The sequence below is a fragment of the Rousettus aegyptiacus genome, unplaced genomic scaffold (genome assembly GCF_014176215.1).
Source record: "Rousettus aegyptiacus isolate mRouAeg1 unplaced genomic scaffold, mRouAeg1.p scaffold_m13_p_3, whole genome shotgun sequence".
Lineage (NCBI taxonomy): Eukaryota > Metazoa > Chordata > Mammalia > Chiroptera > Pteropodidae > Rousettus > Rousettus aegyptiacus.
The window spans coordinates 56,355,687-56,370,638 of NW_023416306.1; the positions used below are offsets into that span (position 1 = coordinate 56,355,687).

The 14,952-nt window shown below is 37.6% G+C and overlaps 1 long non-coding RNA gene across 2 annotated transcripts in view; it reads right to left on the reverse strand.

Annotated features, from left to right (window-relative positions):
* Window positions 1–954: 954 nt before the first annotated feature.
* Window positions 955–14,952, reverse strand: part of LOC107517029 — an 89,842-nt gene continuing 75,844 nt past the window's right edge. For both annotated transcript variants that reach the window (XR_004956244.1, XR_001598418.2), the window contains exon 4: window positions 955–2,407. This is a non-coding gene — a long non-coding RNA (uncharacterized LOC107517029). The remainder of the gene's footprint in view (window positions 2,408–14,952) is intronic.

Sequence of the window (14,952 nt, forward strand, 5' to 3'; positions counted from 1 at the left end):
AGAGCCTCAGGATAGTGATAGAAGAGCATTAAAACAAGCACAAGGCTCTTCTAAGCACAGGACCCCGTGCAAATACGTATGTTACATGTTCGCAAAGCCAGTGCTGTCTGTGTAAAATCTATAGTTTTTCATTCTTTCCATTGACTTAAAAACCAAAGATGCTCAAAGTGAATACTAATTTCCTAATAAACTCTCACAACAAATGGAACAGAAAGAAGAGCCAAGAATTTTAAAATTATTTTCAGACCTATTATCCAAGTTTCTTTCCTGTTCTGTGCACAGAATGCTCTGGATTATATTACTTTTTCAAGTCTACTTTCGAATTTTTTTTTCCAGGTCCCCAATCACGCAACAAAATGCTTGCAAACTTTTTCCAAAAGGAGAATGAGGGATGCTTTGTTACATTCCAGTCTCAGTTGATGAATGTTTGACTTATTTTGTTAGGGATCCTGTTCAACTAAGTTTTCACTGTATTTGAAAAAAGCCTGGGGCAGGGGCGGGGGAGGGGCGGAGGGGGGCTTGTTTCTCAGACTATCTCAGTCTCCAACACAAGAAATTCCCTTTTGCAAAATATTCAGATTCATTGAACGGACTCTGGCTTTATAAGGCTCATTATTTTAGAAAGCATTTCATCTCCAGCAACCTGAGCCTTTCAGTGGGGTAGGGATGAGGAGGAAAGTAGTAGGGAGGGAGGAAGAGGAAGACCAAGGCCAACAGGAGAGCCAGCCAGAGGTATGCTGGGTTATAATTAATGGCATGAGGTTACTACTTGCAGCTGACATCACTTACAGTAAAAGGTCAGTCTCCTGCTGCAGTTTGCATTTACTGATTTGGAAGGGAGTCTGCTGCAGTCTCCCTTTTCCCCACTCCCTCCAGTTGGCTGTCTAACTGATCCTTTGCATTCCATTCTTTATTCCAACAAAGATTCTTTTTCACCCTTTACACAAACACACACTCACTCCCACAGATGTATGTGGACTCAAAGACAGAGGATATTCCCAATGCCTATATAGCCAGGGGAACCATAGTTTTTAGATGCTTCTGCCATGTTCCCTTGTTCAGTGACATTTGGAAGGATGAAGGGGGCAAGCTAGAGAAAGCCTTACAGAACATTTGGACTGTCTAGCAAAGAGCAATTCCAGTGTCAAAATCATTTTATCTGAAGTATTCAGCCTTGAGGAATCTCTTCCTCAGGTGGAAATGGAAATAGGAAAATGAGGGTGGATGTAAGGTGAGGAAGCAGCCAGCTGGAAAAAATCCTGGGGTCCTATATGCTGTCAGGGCTGGTGCAGACATATCCTCTGCGGAGGAAGGTATTGCAGGAGAGTGGAGATTTCTCTCATCACAGTGAGCTTGCCTCACCAGGCTCCACTCCCATCTGAAACCAATGCAACGCTAGAAGAGGAACATGCTTGCAGATGTTAGTCCCCTAGGGACTCTTTTAGATGCCCTTTCACTGGAAGGTGTAGATACCTTTCTGATGTACTTCGTGCCCAGCCAACATCCTCCACTGGATGCCCTACCACCTACAGCTCTCCAGGACTCCCTCCTTATTCAAAGCTCCTCATCATCTCTCCCACTAGTTCCAAAATTTGATCACTCACGTACCATCCTTCGTGACTTTTTACGTTTCCAGTTAACACTGATGCCATCATTCCCTTAACATTTTTCTTTTACTGCCTCATTTTTTTAAAGTTAAATACATGCATTTTTAATGGAAACTTTTCATCACTACAAAATAGAAAACATATCACTGACAAACAACAGAAGAGAATACTTGAGGAAATAGTAGGCTAGAATAATAATAATTTTAAAAAAGCACTCATTCAGTGACCTCCCCAAACTCTCTTACTTAACATCTATGATACTGTACCCCTTTTGGGGAAGCACTATTCTTACCTGGGCCAGCTGGCTCATCTAATCCGTTTATCTGGAGTGAGGTATATCCACCAGTATGTCTTTACCTAGCATGCTTCCCTAATAACAGCTGCATATTCCAAGATACCTTTGTGGTCGATACAGAGAAAAAGTCAAAATTCGCAGAATTAAGCCATTTAGTTCCTGTGACTGGTAAGCTCCACCTCTCTTCTCCAAGCTGTACTCTTAAAGACCAAAGAATGACGGAAATAATTAATATATCTCAGATGCTGAGTGAGGCCAGTGGAAAATACATTTTGGATCTGACAAGTTTCTGCGAAATCTACTTATAAGTAAGGACCCTGGCTATGCAACCTGTCCATCAATATCGGCTTTTCATTTATTCCACAAACACCTAGAGTTCAAATGAGGACTCAGGCACAACACCTGAGATTTCAGTAGAAATTCAAAATGAGAACTCACGGCTTAGCAGAGGAAGAACTGGGCATAGGGATTCCCAAATCTCTTCAGTTTTGTCATTTCTGATGACCTTCGAAGATAGAAAACAACAAAAAAAGAAAGATCATTTCAAAGTTCAATTCACATGCAATCTTGAGATTTGAAATTCAAGTCTCCAGTGCAGTGCCCAGATTCCTGATACAATGGTAGTCAACACACTGATACCAAGAATAGTCTATCCCTGTTCTGAGCATCGGGGCCCTGTCAGGGGCAGGGGCATCTGCCTGATAGATTGCTCACGGTCAGGAAAGGTGGCTGCACACATGTATGGGATACACAAGGTGGCTCGTAAAACTTATGAGTCATGTTCTGTGCTGTGACCTGGGTGAAGGATGGTTCAGCTTCAGTGGAGGGATAATTAAAAACAATTAAGTGTTGCTGGAGAGATGGCAGAATTAGGCTCAGACTTCAGGGATATGCAAACCTGGTCCAGAAGAGGGTCAGAAACCTAAATACCACACCTTATTTACATAAGAAAAAAAAAAGATTATTGAGCCATGGGCAATCCTGCATATTAACTAGCTAGTACTACCACAAAGTCTCATCTAAGTGAGTCTGAAAACCACTGTCGCCCTACTACAGTTCCAAGGTGCTGGATGGCCTGCCTCTTGGAGGCACAGCCTGTGTTCCTTCACTGTATTCCCAGACAATTTCTAGGCAACAGAAAAGAGAGTAATTTGCACCTATTACTGCATTCCTTTCTCTGATTTTTTGGCCATCACCTTAAGAGGAGCACAAGGGAATAAAAATAAAGGGCGCAAAAAAAGTAGGCTGAAGGAGAATGAGCAGAGACAATATTTAAGGACAGACAGTTCTAGGTAGAAACACAAGAGGCACTAGATTCTAGAGTTAGGGTGGAACAGAGCCAGGAGAATCCTGCAAAGGCAAGGAGTGGGTGCTGCTTTAAAATGAGAGCTAAAATAAACAATACATTGCCTTGGTTTCTTAGGAAACTGGAAATAATAATACTCAGAAGGTGCCTGCAGGCACCTCGTAGGTGGTCAATAAAAGCATCTCTACAGTTATTTATAATTACCATTTTGTTACTCTTTCTATTGCAACCTACTTGATAAGTTTGAGTCCTCTTGTAACCAAAACCACAGTCCTTTTCTTCGGGGGCAGGAGTAATTATTATCACGTCATCCCCTTCAGAATGAGATAAAGAAAAGGAAGGCCTGAATTAAGATTAGATATGCACAAATCTTTGTAGAAAGCAAGAAAGTAGGGATTCTGGCTACCTGGGTTCTTCACTGCTTGCATCCCCGAAGGAAATCAAGAGCAAAGATTTTACACACATGGTGCTAGTTATTCTCCGTCAGCACCTGCTTAAGTTTAAGGAGTTTAAGGTGGGGGAGACCAGGGAGTTTGTATATCACAGCCGTCAGAATATATCTCATGTTGTATTCCTTCAGACTAAGGAAAGCAAAAGAATTCATGCAGCTCCACCCAAGATACCTCAAAGAACTTCAAAAGCTTTTTAAAACTGTCAACAGAGAATAGAACTTTTGTCTTATAAGCATAAATGAATTTCCTTCTGAAATAAAGAGGAGTAGTCTTACAAGGGGAAGGTATACACAATGTGAATTATATATGGATCTATGAGAGTACCAATAGGGTCATACATAAGGCAAAAGAAAGCCTATGAGAATAGATAGATGGGTCTGTGTCTATAGATTGAAGGAAACGTCTAGAGATAAAGTCACTTTTGAATTTCTCTTATCTTAAAGGGGGAAAAAAGGGAAAGCACAACACAATTCATCAATGACCAAGCTCTCCTAACTTTACCTAAATATTTCTCCAATTCATCCATTTCTATCTTTTGCTGTCAACATTCTACACAAAATTTCAATTAATTCTTTCATGTCTCACTACAAATGCTTCCTAACTGGTCTCTCAACATTCTTATTACACTTTTAACCCACTTTCCACATGCCTGTTGCAGTGATACATTAAAAATTAAAACCCAGTCATTTCACACCCTTGATTAAAACCCTTTTCAGACATTTCATGGTTCTTAGACTAAAGGCCAAAAGGCTTCACAAGACACCATGAGCCAGGTCCTGTCTACATCATCAGCTTCATCTCACCCCCTTTATCCTCACTCGCTGGGCTGGATCTGGATGCTGGAGCTACACAGGACCGCCCCACTTAACCAGGATCTCTATTTCCCTAATCCCCTCACCTACATTCACTTATGCAATGATGCCTTTTTGACCCTGGTCAGGTCCTCCAAAATGCACCTTGTACTTTGCTTTTCATAACATGTATCCCAATTTAAAGTAACTAATTATAAAATTAATTATTCAATGTCTATTTTCTCCTATGAAGTAAAAAAAAAAGCAATCTTAAAAGACTACATACTGTATGATTCCAATTATATGGCTTTCTGGAAAAAGTAAAACTATGGAGATAGTGGTTTCCGGGATCTGGGGGTAGAGAGAAGAATATACAGAGCATGTAGGATTTTTAGGACAAACTACTCTGCATGATACTATAATCGTGGATACATATCATTATACATTTGTCTAAACCTATAGAACACACAACACCAAGAGTGAACCACCATGTGAACAATGATGAGGATGTGTCAACGCAGGTTCATCAATTGTAACAAATGTGCCACTCTGGTGGGGGAAGTTAATCATGGGGGAGGCTATGCATGTGTGGGGACAGAGATTACATGTGATTTTTTTGTGAACTTAATTCTGCTGTGAACTTAAGACTGCACTAACAGATTTTACAAATAAATAAATTGAAAAATAAGGTTGCTTTGTCACGGGTAGAGGAATATGAAAGCTAGCATCTTACCTTTCCGGAAAGACCTCACCACCTAGCCGTCTTGGTACCGCTGGGTATCTTTTGAAAAATTCTTTCAAACTCACCGTGATTGTACATTGAAAAACACTGTAAAAACATACAGAATGAATGATTTGGATCTGTGTTACTAGCAGGTCACTTCAAGAGCAGGTTTCTAAAGGTTTTGCTTGGGGAGCCAGTGCATTCACTTTGGGGACTTAACAGTTAGAGAACTCCAGGCTTGAGAGGTCCCTCCCACTCCAAGATTCACATCTGCTACTTTAAAAGTCTGCAATATTGTTATTTTCTAACTTAACTATGGCTGGGAGTTTGAATACAGTGTCAAACATTTTGATATTTGTCCATCCTTTCATCTCCCAGGGTAAAGAGCTTGTTTTGTTAGGGAACGCTCATCTGCCAGAAGTCACTGGTCTGATAATTGTACTCCTATTGAGATCCTAGACCTGCCATTCTATTCCCCACTTTCAATTTCGGTGTGTGGTTTTTTTGTTGTTGTTGTTTTTTATGAGTTTTTTTTTTTTTTTTTTGGCAGGGGGGGAGACAATATTAACTTTTCACTTAACTGCTGGAAATCGCAAGGAGAAGACAACTGCAGCTTAAAGCAGTGAAACAAAGAAAAAGAGGAAAAACAATAAGGAAAAATCTCCATTGCTGAGGGTCGTTTTTTGTTTGTATTTTTGCTTTTTTTAAGGGAGAAAAAGATTTCGTATTTCATAACAGAGACCATTACAATGATGTAGTCCCAAACAATGAAAACCTTGTGTTTTATTAAAATGAAAAGGCTTGCTCAAGGCCTCCATTACTCATTTCCTGATAGCATGGCAAAACTTCAAGTTTGCAAAGACTCAAGTAGCTACAATCAAACTTTCCCTGGTAGCAGCTGATAACACAGCACTTTCCAGAAATCCATTTTGTAGACCGTGCAGCTCAGCTCTTTTTAGGTCTCTGAGAGGCTGAACTCTGCACAAAAGGGGTGGAACACAGAAAGCCTGGAGATACTTTGTGCCAGGAGAGTCTCTCCCCCTATTTCAGGGTGAGAACTGATGAGGGATTCAATAGATGGGTGAAGAAGTAACCATCATAACATGAAGGTCAATATTTCAGTACCTCCATCCTTCCACTCAAAAGAACTGGGACACAGCCACCCCCAAGCCATTCACCCTGTTCAACATCCCAGTCAACCAGAAGGCCGGCGTTCAGAGATACAGAGGAAGACGTCAGGTAGCAAACAGCAAACCTTATGCCAGTTCCTCATTTAAGCTGGAGAACAGGCACCTGGTCTTCATTAACATTGCTGCTGTAGTTAATGCGTTGCAGGTGTGAAAGTGTGTGGCTGAAATCTGACAAAACACCTGTCTTTTGTGGCACCATTAGATCTGCCTAGTGTGGGACACGACCCCCTCGGGTGTGCTTTCTCCTGCCTTGAAAGCCACAGTAAGCATTGTCCTGTAATTACAAAATCAGAGTCATCATTGCGGGAAGAATTCCTTAACAAATTATACCTAATTAGTCTGAAATTACCTTTAATTCATGGTGAAACCATAGGCTTAACTGTGTTCTATAACACCTTCCTTTTTATCTTTATGCAAATATGATTATACACTATCAAACTGGCACCACCAGGCATAAAAAACAGCTGCAGCTAGTTCTTTGGTTACTAAATGGGAACTGGACGGGTGCCATTGATTATGTTTTCTGGAATGCTGCATCAAAAAAATAATAATATCAGCCAGTTCCTTCCCTGCGAACTCCAGTTTTCTTCCCCACCCACAGGATCCTAATTGAAAGCTGTGAGATTGATCTCCCTTGCCCAACCCCCCACCCCCTCACCATATTGTCTGTGGACACATGTGTACATCTTGCTGCCGCCCAATCTTTTAGAATGCCATTAAGTGTCAAAACATGTCTTGTTTAATTTCTGATCACAGCATCATATCGTATGGCTTCCCATTCCCCTCTTAGATCTTTACATACCTTCTGATTCAATGTTCTTTAGTTTATGCGCTTTGACTTTGAATGTTACTTACACAGGAGACACTGATCTAAGACCTTTATATATATTCCCTCGTTTAATCCTGGCTACAAACCTAGGCACTAGGACTGCTAATATCATCTCCATTTTGCAGACGAAGAAAACAAAGCATAGAGAGGTTATGTATCTTGCGTGAGGTCAGACAGCCAGAAGAAACAGAGTTCTGATTCTCACCCAAGCCATCTGTCTCTAGTTTGCTCTTATTCACCATAATATGCATTCCCAATGATGCCCATGGTCTCTCCAGTTGATGCTAATCATTTTCACTTCTCAACCTACCACTTGTAGGAAATTTTTTCCAGTTGGCATGTAAAGGTATAAAGTATCACTCTCATCAAAGGAAGAAATTGCTAGCTCCTCACTTGGGTCCATATAATTTGTGTAGTGCTGTAATTATATTTCCTCCTCCAATCCCAATGAAAGCATTTTCAGAACCAAAGTCTGTTTCTATCAAATTCAAAACCAAACAATGCTGAGTGTTATCACTGGTGTACACATGTATGAATATGTATATATATACATATATGCACATATATAATATTTTAATTGAATCACACTTGGGTAACTTTCTAGTGTGACGAATTTTTTGAGATGCTTTTTCAAATTAAACTAGAGTTTAAGTCCTCAGAAAGCAATTAAAAATATAAAATACTTCTTTAGATTTTAAGATCTACACCTTCTTCCTCTACTCTCTGGATAAATTCCTTAGAAAGTCACCTTTGGCCTTGAAATAGTCATTCCCATCCTACAAACAATGACAGCCCATATTATTCCTGACTTCATCCCAAACCCAGGTTCTCTAAAGATTATGCACTTTAAAAAAGAAACCCAGACTAAATCTAGGTTATTTCCAACAAGCTTTGCTTTTGCAAGTAAAAAAAAAAGATTAATTTCTTGAACAATTTCAGGCATGGTATGCAAAGCCAAACACATATCAGGTGCAGACGTTGTACCAGGCACCTCTGTAGGAGGTCTTGACACTCCCCTGGAATGCGGTGGTGAACTGGTTAAAAAAATAATTACAACAGGACCAGCAATAAGGTTTTGGCTGAATACTACTTTTGTTCAGTATCAATCAATTAAAATAAAAGCATTTGCTTGATGGTTGTTCATAACAGATATCCAGCCCCATCTGTGGCTATTTTATTTATGGCACTGCTGTTCTCCGCCAACAAAACAAGTTGGCTAAAAATCAGATTTTAGAATCTTAATCAGAATCAAAACATTGTCTTCTCTTTTAACGCCTCCATTCAAGTTCATGTTACTGCCATGTCGAAAACGGAATCTGCTTTCTGGAGGCCGACTCTCACTCCTGCACCATGGTAATCTACACAGCCGGCCCACAGCTGCGGGATGAGCTGTATTTCTTTACAGTATTTTTATTAGGCTGATTCCCACAAGTTTAAGGACATTGTAATTGGAGACACTTCAGGGTCACATTAGAAGAGCCCAATAAAATAAGAGGAGGAAAATGAACTCTTCTAACCCCTTTCCATGAAGTTTAGAATTTTCAACTCATTTCAAAGCAGAGGATGTCCCTTTCCACATCTTTCAAGTTTTGTAAACATGCAAGTGCTACTGGCTTCCTTTTAATCAGTAAGGGCCACCAGCTTATGTTTATTATTCCTAATTATTAGACCCTCCACATGAGAACATTACTGCTGACAATTTATATTAGTAATGACTCAACCTGATTGGTCAGTGATGTAATCCCTTCCTTCTTTTTTCACACTCCTAATGTTTATGATCATCTATAACCGTCACACTTTGGTGTGCCATGTTTTTTCCCAAAATAATTTTCTGGGACACCGATTAACAAATTGGAATTACTATAACCATGGTTAGGTCTACTTGATGCTGAAACATCCGGTTGGAAATGGGAGAATTTGGGTCCAACATCGGGATGTTTGAGCTGCATGAGGCCAAACATCTGGATGTTCCCAAATATTTTTTTTCAAATATTTGGAAACATCACAGATTTCCATTCATGTAGACAAAACATCCAGATGATTAACTGAATGCTTCTCTTTTCATCGGAATATTTGGCCACTGAATTTTCTTTGAATCCTCTAGGGCAGCAATCCCCAACCTTTTTGGCACCAGGGATGGTGCTCCTATGAGAATCTAATGCTTGATGATCTGAGGTGGAGCTGAAGTAGTGTTCTAGCTCTGGGGAGCGGCTGCAAATACAGATGAAGCTTCACTCGCCCCCTCACCCTGCCACTCACCTCCTGCTGTGCAATCCAGTACCTAACAAGCTGTGGACTAGTACTGGCCCAGGGGTTGGGAAACCCTACTCTAGGTAAAAATACTCATCTAGCTATTATACACAGACATTACTGCACCAAAATAAAGAGGAAATACATCCTAGAGCTCTAAGGCAAATCTTTATAGTTTTTCAATAATTGTCAATAACTTTCCAATAATTTTACTACTCTGAAATACAAATTACCTACAGAAGGAAAAACTTTCATTGAAACAAAAAAACTTCACAGGGCAGCAACAGGGCAGCATATCCTAAAATCTAGGAAATAAAGTGTTCGTGTTGAATTTGAGAAGGAAATTTCTTTTCCAGTTTTCACACCTCTCAAAAGTTTTTCGTTTGTTTGTTTTTACCACTAAAAGTAATTTTTTAAGGTTCGTGTCTCTGTACTCCTTTCCCAGGATTGCTTGCTCTTTTTGCCTACCCTCCCTTCCCTTCACCCCTCAATTAATTGTCTTGCGTCTAGAGACTGACAAAGCTGGTCTAGAAGGTGAGTATATTAAAACATTCAATGCACTGATTAAATGATGTTAGCTCAAAATTGTAGCAATATGTAAACTAAAGAAAATGCAACATTTAAAAAAATAGCATCTACCCCAGAAATTGGTAGCCACGTTAGAATATGTGAGCTCTCCCTAAAATTGTATATAAACATTTACATAAATATGCATTTTATGGTGAAAAGGAAGAGTGTCTAGAGATTTCATCTCAAGGACTGTTTTTCAATGAGCACCTTCTTAATGGGCATATTTTAAATACTTTTTAAAATTATTTGTGAGTTGTGAGAATACATGCCACTTATTGTATGGAGTTGAATGTGATGAATTCCAGCAATATTTTATTCTCCCTGTTGGACTCAATTCAAAGATAACATGAAAATAATTCATAGATAGCAAAGACATTTTATATGTAGTCACCCACAGTATTTATTCCCTCTTAGCCATGGGTTGGCAGACTGCAAGAAACCGGTATCCACTCAAGCTTGTGAAGGACAGTTTAAGGAATCAGAGTAATCTCTTGGAAACAGATTGCAGGGAATATAACCAGGGCCAACAAGGGACCAGAACCAGGACCTGTAAAGTCCTGAGGCCTAAAGGGAGCAACTCTTTCCTGTTTCTCTGAGACCACATGGTCATTCATCTCTCTACCCTCTGTACTGTTCTTCAACTCATCTCATCTCTCTGTGCCTTGTTTTCCTCACAGATAAAATGGGAAGATCGATAGTATCTACCTTAAAGGTTTGATGTGCCTATGAATGAGTTCATTCATATAGGATACTTAAAAGGCCTATCACATAATGAGCATACGATAAATGGCATACGTCGTTGTTACTGATTATCTTTTTGCAAACCAACTCTCTTGCTTGCTCAGTGCAAATGAATTCTGAATAGCCACACTCAAATGAGAGCCCACAGCTCCCTAGGTTTGTCTGTTTGTATGATTCTTATCCTCACAGTTAAGTGACTGGTGATTCTGAATCCCAATCTGAGATCTTCAGGAGAGAGGACTTAATGAGCCCAGCTTGACATGTTGACAAGCCCTGGCCTTGTCAGCTCAGGGGTCCCACTCACTCATTCATGAACTGCCTGGGTAAACTCCTAGGGAAAGGAGAGTGGGCAGGGAGAAAATAGATGACATTCCTAAAACAGATATCAAAATTTTTACTTATTTCATCACATATCTTTGAAATCTAAAGTTAGAACATATAGCATACAAAAATTTTTCAATCTCTACTCTCTACTCAAAAAAAAATTGATTTGTAATATTATGGCATATACTTTATGCGTATTTTACACATATATTTACACTTCTTCAAATGTAAAATTATACCCTGCATTTTGTCTGCAGTCATCTTTTTTCCACTTAATATACTGTGCACTTTTTCCATGTTACTATTTCTCTACAATATTTTTTTAGGGCAGGATAGGATTTGATTAAATATAAAATATAAAACAATAGCCTTTTCTTAAACATTTAGATTATTTCAATTTTATCACTTGTAACCTATGCTCTAACATAGCTTCTTTTGCATAAATCATTATACATATCATTTTTCTTTATTTTTAATTAAATAAGAAATAAATGTAATCATGGTCATTTTATTTTCTGTTCTTAATTTAGTAGATTACCTAGGAGGTTGTCTATTTTAATTTTTCAAAATAATACCTCTTGGATTTATTTATCAATCTATCAATCATTTAGGCAGGCTTTAATGGGAGTCAAGTTGAGTGAGTTAAGGATACAAGTCAAGGACATATTAAGATTCAAGGATATAATAAGGATGTCTATTGAGTGCGTGTGTGTGTGTGTGTGTGTGTGTGTGTGTGTGTTTTAAACGAAACCAATGATGCGTTCTTCTGGCCACATCAAACTTTTGGGCACTGCAAACTGACTCTGCAAGAAGGAAACCTTTTAGCTATGTCGTCTACCCACTTATAGAGTGCAAAGTTCAGTATATGACTAATAACTCAATATTGTCAGTTATACCACCAGGACCTTTATTTATTTATTTTCCCTATTACATGCATCAGGTAGAGAGGTCTAATATTCTCACGACTATAGTATCTAACCATTTCTCTCTCTTTTTTTTTTTTTTTGGACATTTCCTGCATTATCTATTTCAATTATACTTTTAGAACTTATACATTCATTGCACATTGAAATTTTAAATACTTACATTGACTTTCTTTACCCTATTTATTATTACTCAACTTAAATTCTCCTCAGTCTTATACTAATATTGCTAACCATGTTTTGTGTCTGAACTTGTCTGAGATATTATTGCCCAAAGTTTTACTTTTTTACTTTATTGAGTAACTTAACACAGGAAAAATTATTATGCTGCTTTAATTCTCTCTGCCTTCTTTGTTCTTCTTCTGCTCAGGATTTAAACCATTTACACTAATCAGAACTGATCAGTTTTGCTAATAAAGAAAAATTTCCAAAAAGTTTAACAATTACTCTCACACAAATACAGAAATGAACACGTGTTAATGTTATTTAACTCATGAGGGAACCAGGCAGATGTCATAACCGGTTCTAAAGAGAATCTGAAGAACAGACACATTTATAGATCAGAAATATTGGCAAGAATGTGCAAATAAAGGCAAATTGTTGTTGTTGTTGTTGTTTTTTGAAGGGGACCAGGAAGACAGTTTGACCAGGTTAGGACAGAACTTCTGTGTTTATAGACAAGACTTAATTTGCATTGCTATCAGTCACCTACGACTTAAAGTTGTAAAATAAATAAAAGATAATGAGAGGCAAGAATTAAATATACTAGAAGTGTGTGCTATTAGGAAACAAGGAATAGTTTTCCAGTAATGCATATATTTCCCTACAGTTTTCTTCTGTCACTCTGATGTTTTCTGGTTTTTAATCCTTCCTTGGTTTTTTCTTTGTTTTCTATTTTATTCAAGTTATATTTCTCCCTCTCTCTCCTCTGGTTATTTATAAGAAATTAACCTCCCACTTGTTGTTATATTTTTCAGCTGTTTAATAATTTATTTTTCTCTAATTATTAACTTTAGATAGAAACAGATTTCTAAGATGAGAAAATGACGACTTTTATTTCTTCCTATCAATTTTTGTGTTATAGTCCAGGATTTGAGGTCTAGATTCTTGCTGTCAAATAATCACTCTTATTTTAAAATATATACATTTTTAGAATTAACATTTTAGTTTCCTTAATTTACCATAGTAATATTTATATTTTTATGATATTGGCTATCATCTTTTTATATTTCATTAGTTATTTATTCTTTACACTGTGTGTGTGTGTGTGTGTATTCATCTCTTAGTTGTTAGGAAGACTTTGTGTATGTTTTTAAAAGAAAGTATACATATAATTTATGCTTTGTGAGTCCTTACGTATCCAATCAGATTTTCTATACTTTCATATGTGAATAAAACATAGCTATAGTATAGAAATCTTCAGTTACAATCTTTTCTCCCTTTAAAACTCTCAGGAAAACATTTCCTAGTCCTCTAGTATTTCTTACTGCAAAGGAAAAATCTGATGCTAGATATTTTGAGTTGTTTTTTTTTTTCTTTTGTAGATGACCTGTCTTTCCTGCCTAGAAGCTGTCAGATTGGTTTTTTGTTTTTTTTTTTTCTCCTCCTGAAGTTGAAGACTTTTATCAGATACAACTATTTGTTGGGTTATTTTCACTAATATTTTCTAGTATTTGTTGAGCTTATTTAGTTTGTAATTCCAGAACTTTATTCACTAGCCCAGCCAAGTGTTACTTAATTTTTAAAAAATATTGCTTCCCTTCTATTTATTCTGACAGCCCTTTCAGTAACACTCACTCTCTATAAGAAAGATCTTAGTAATATATCCTCCAAATTACTTACCTCATTTCTGATTGTCCTTATTTCTTTGTCATTTACCTCTGCATTCTGGGAGATTTTTATCAAGCATATATTCTATACTTAATTTGATTTACTATAGTGCTATCTCTCTTATTGCATTTTTGAACTATTCTTAAATGTTTATTTTAAAATAGTTTTTTTTTTTTTTACAACTCATTTGGAACTTCTGCTTGCCTTTTAAACCAGTTCCAATTTCAAATCTGTTTATTGTATTATCACTTCATCTTACAAGTTTTATTTTATAGAATCTATGTTTTTTCCAATATTTGCAAGACCACTAAGTAGTTTATAAAATATATTTCTGTTTTCTTCAATAATTATTTTAAAATGTGATTTTCTGTATAAGTAGTATGATCCTAGTTGTCTCTGTGTGTGTGTGTGTGTGTGTGTGTGTGTGTTGTGTGTGTGTGTGTGTGTGTGAGAGAGAGAGAGAGAGAGAGGGAGAGAGAGAGAGAGAGAGAGAGAGAGAGAGACCTAAAACTGGAAAACAAGAATAAAATGAACCATTAAGATAATTTGTACTATTCAACTCTAGAAAATATCATAAGATAATTATTCCAGGTACTTCTAAAAACAGTATTGAAAGGAAAAGTTAAAAACAAGAGAAATGGTTGAAATCCTTTAGCAAGGATTTCTTCTGACATTGCATTTATTCAGCCAAGAACCTTTTCCTAACCTAGAGTACCCTCCCTAGGAAGATTATCTCCCTGGGGAAACAAAAACTGTGAAAATCCAGAGTCAGGGTCCTCAAACAGAGCTGAGAGTAAAGGTGAGATATCATTCTGAAAATGTGATTGGGGATCCAAACAAACAATACGTATTGAGCTATGAGACCTCCAGTGCTGAAGCAAGAGATGAGAGACTTTCTCCTTAAAAATGGCTCCCCCCAAAAGACCTTCAGATAATGACGCTCACAGGCCACCAGCTGACTGACTGGCCCCTGCATATACAAATTCCAATCTTCTTTTTAAATATGAACATAAGGTCAAAGTTCACCACACATTTGAGAAAAGGCTCTAACAGGAAAGACAAGCCAAAATAAATAAAATACACTTAGAGGAAACAAAGACAATGCAGTGAGCAAAAAAAA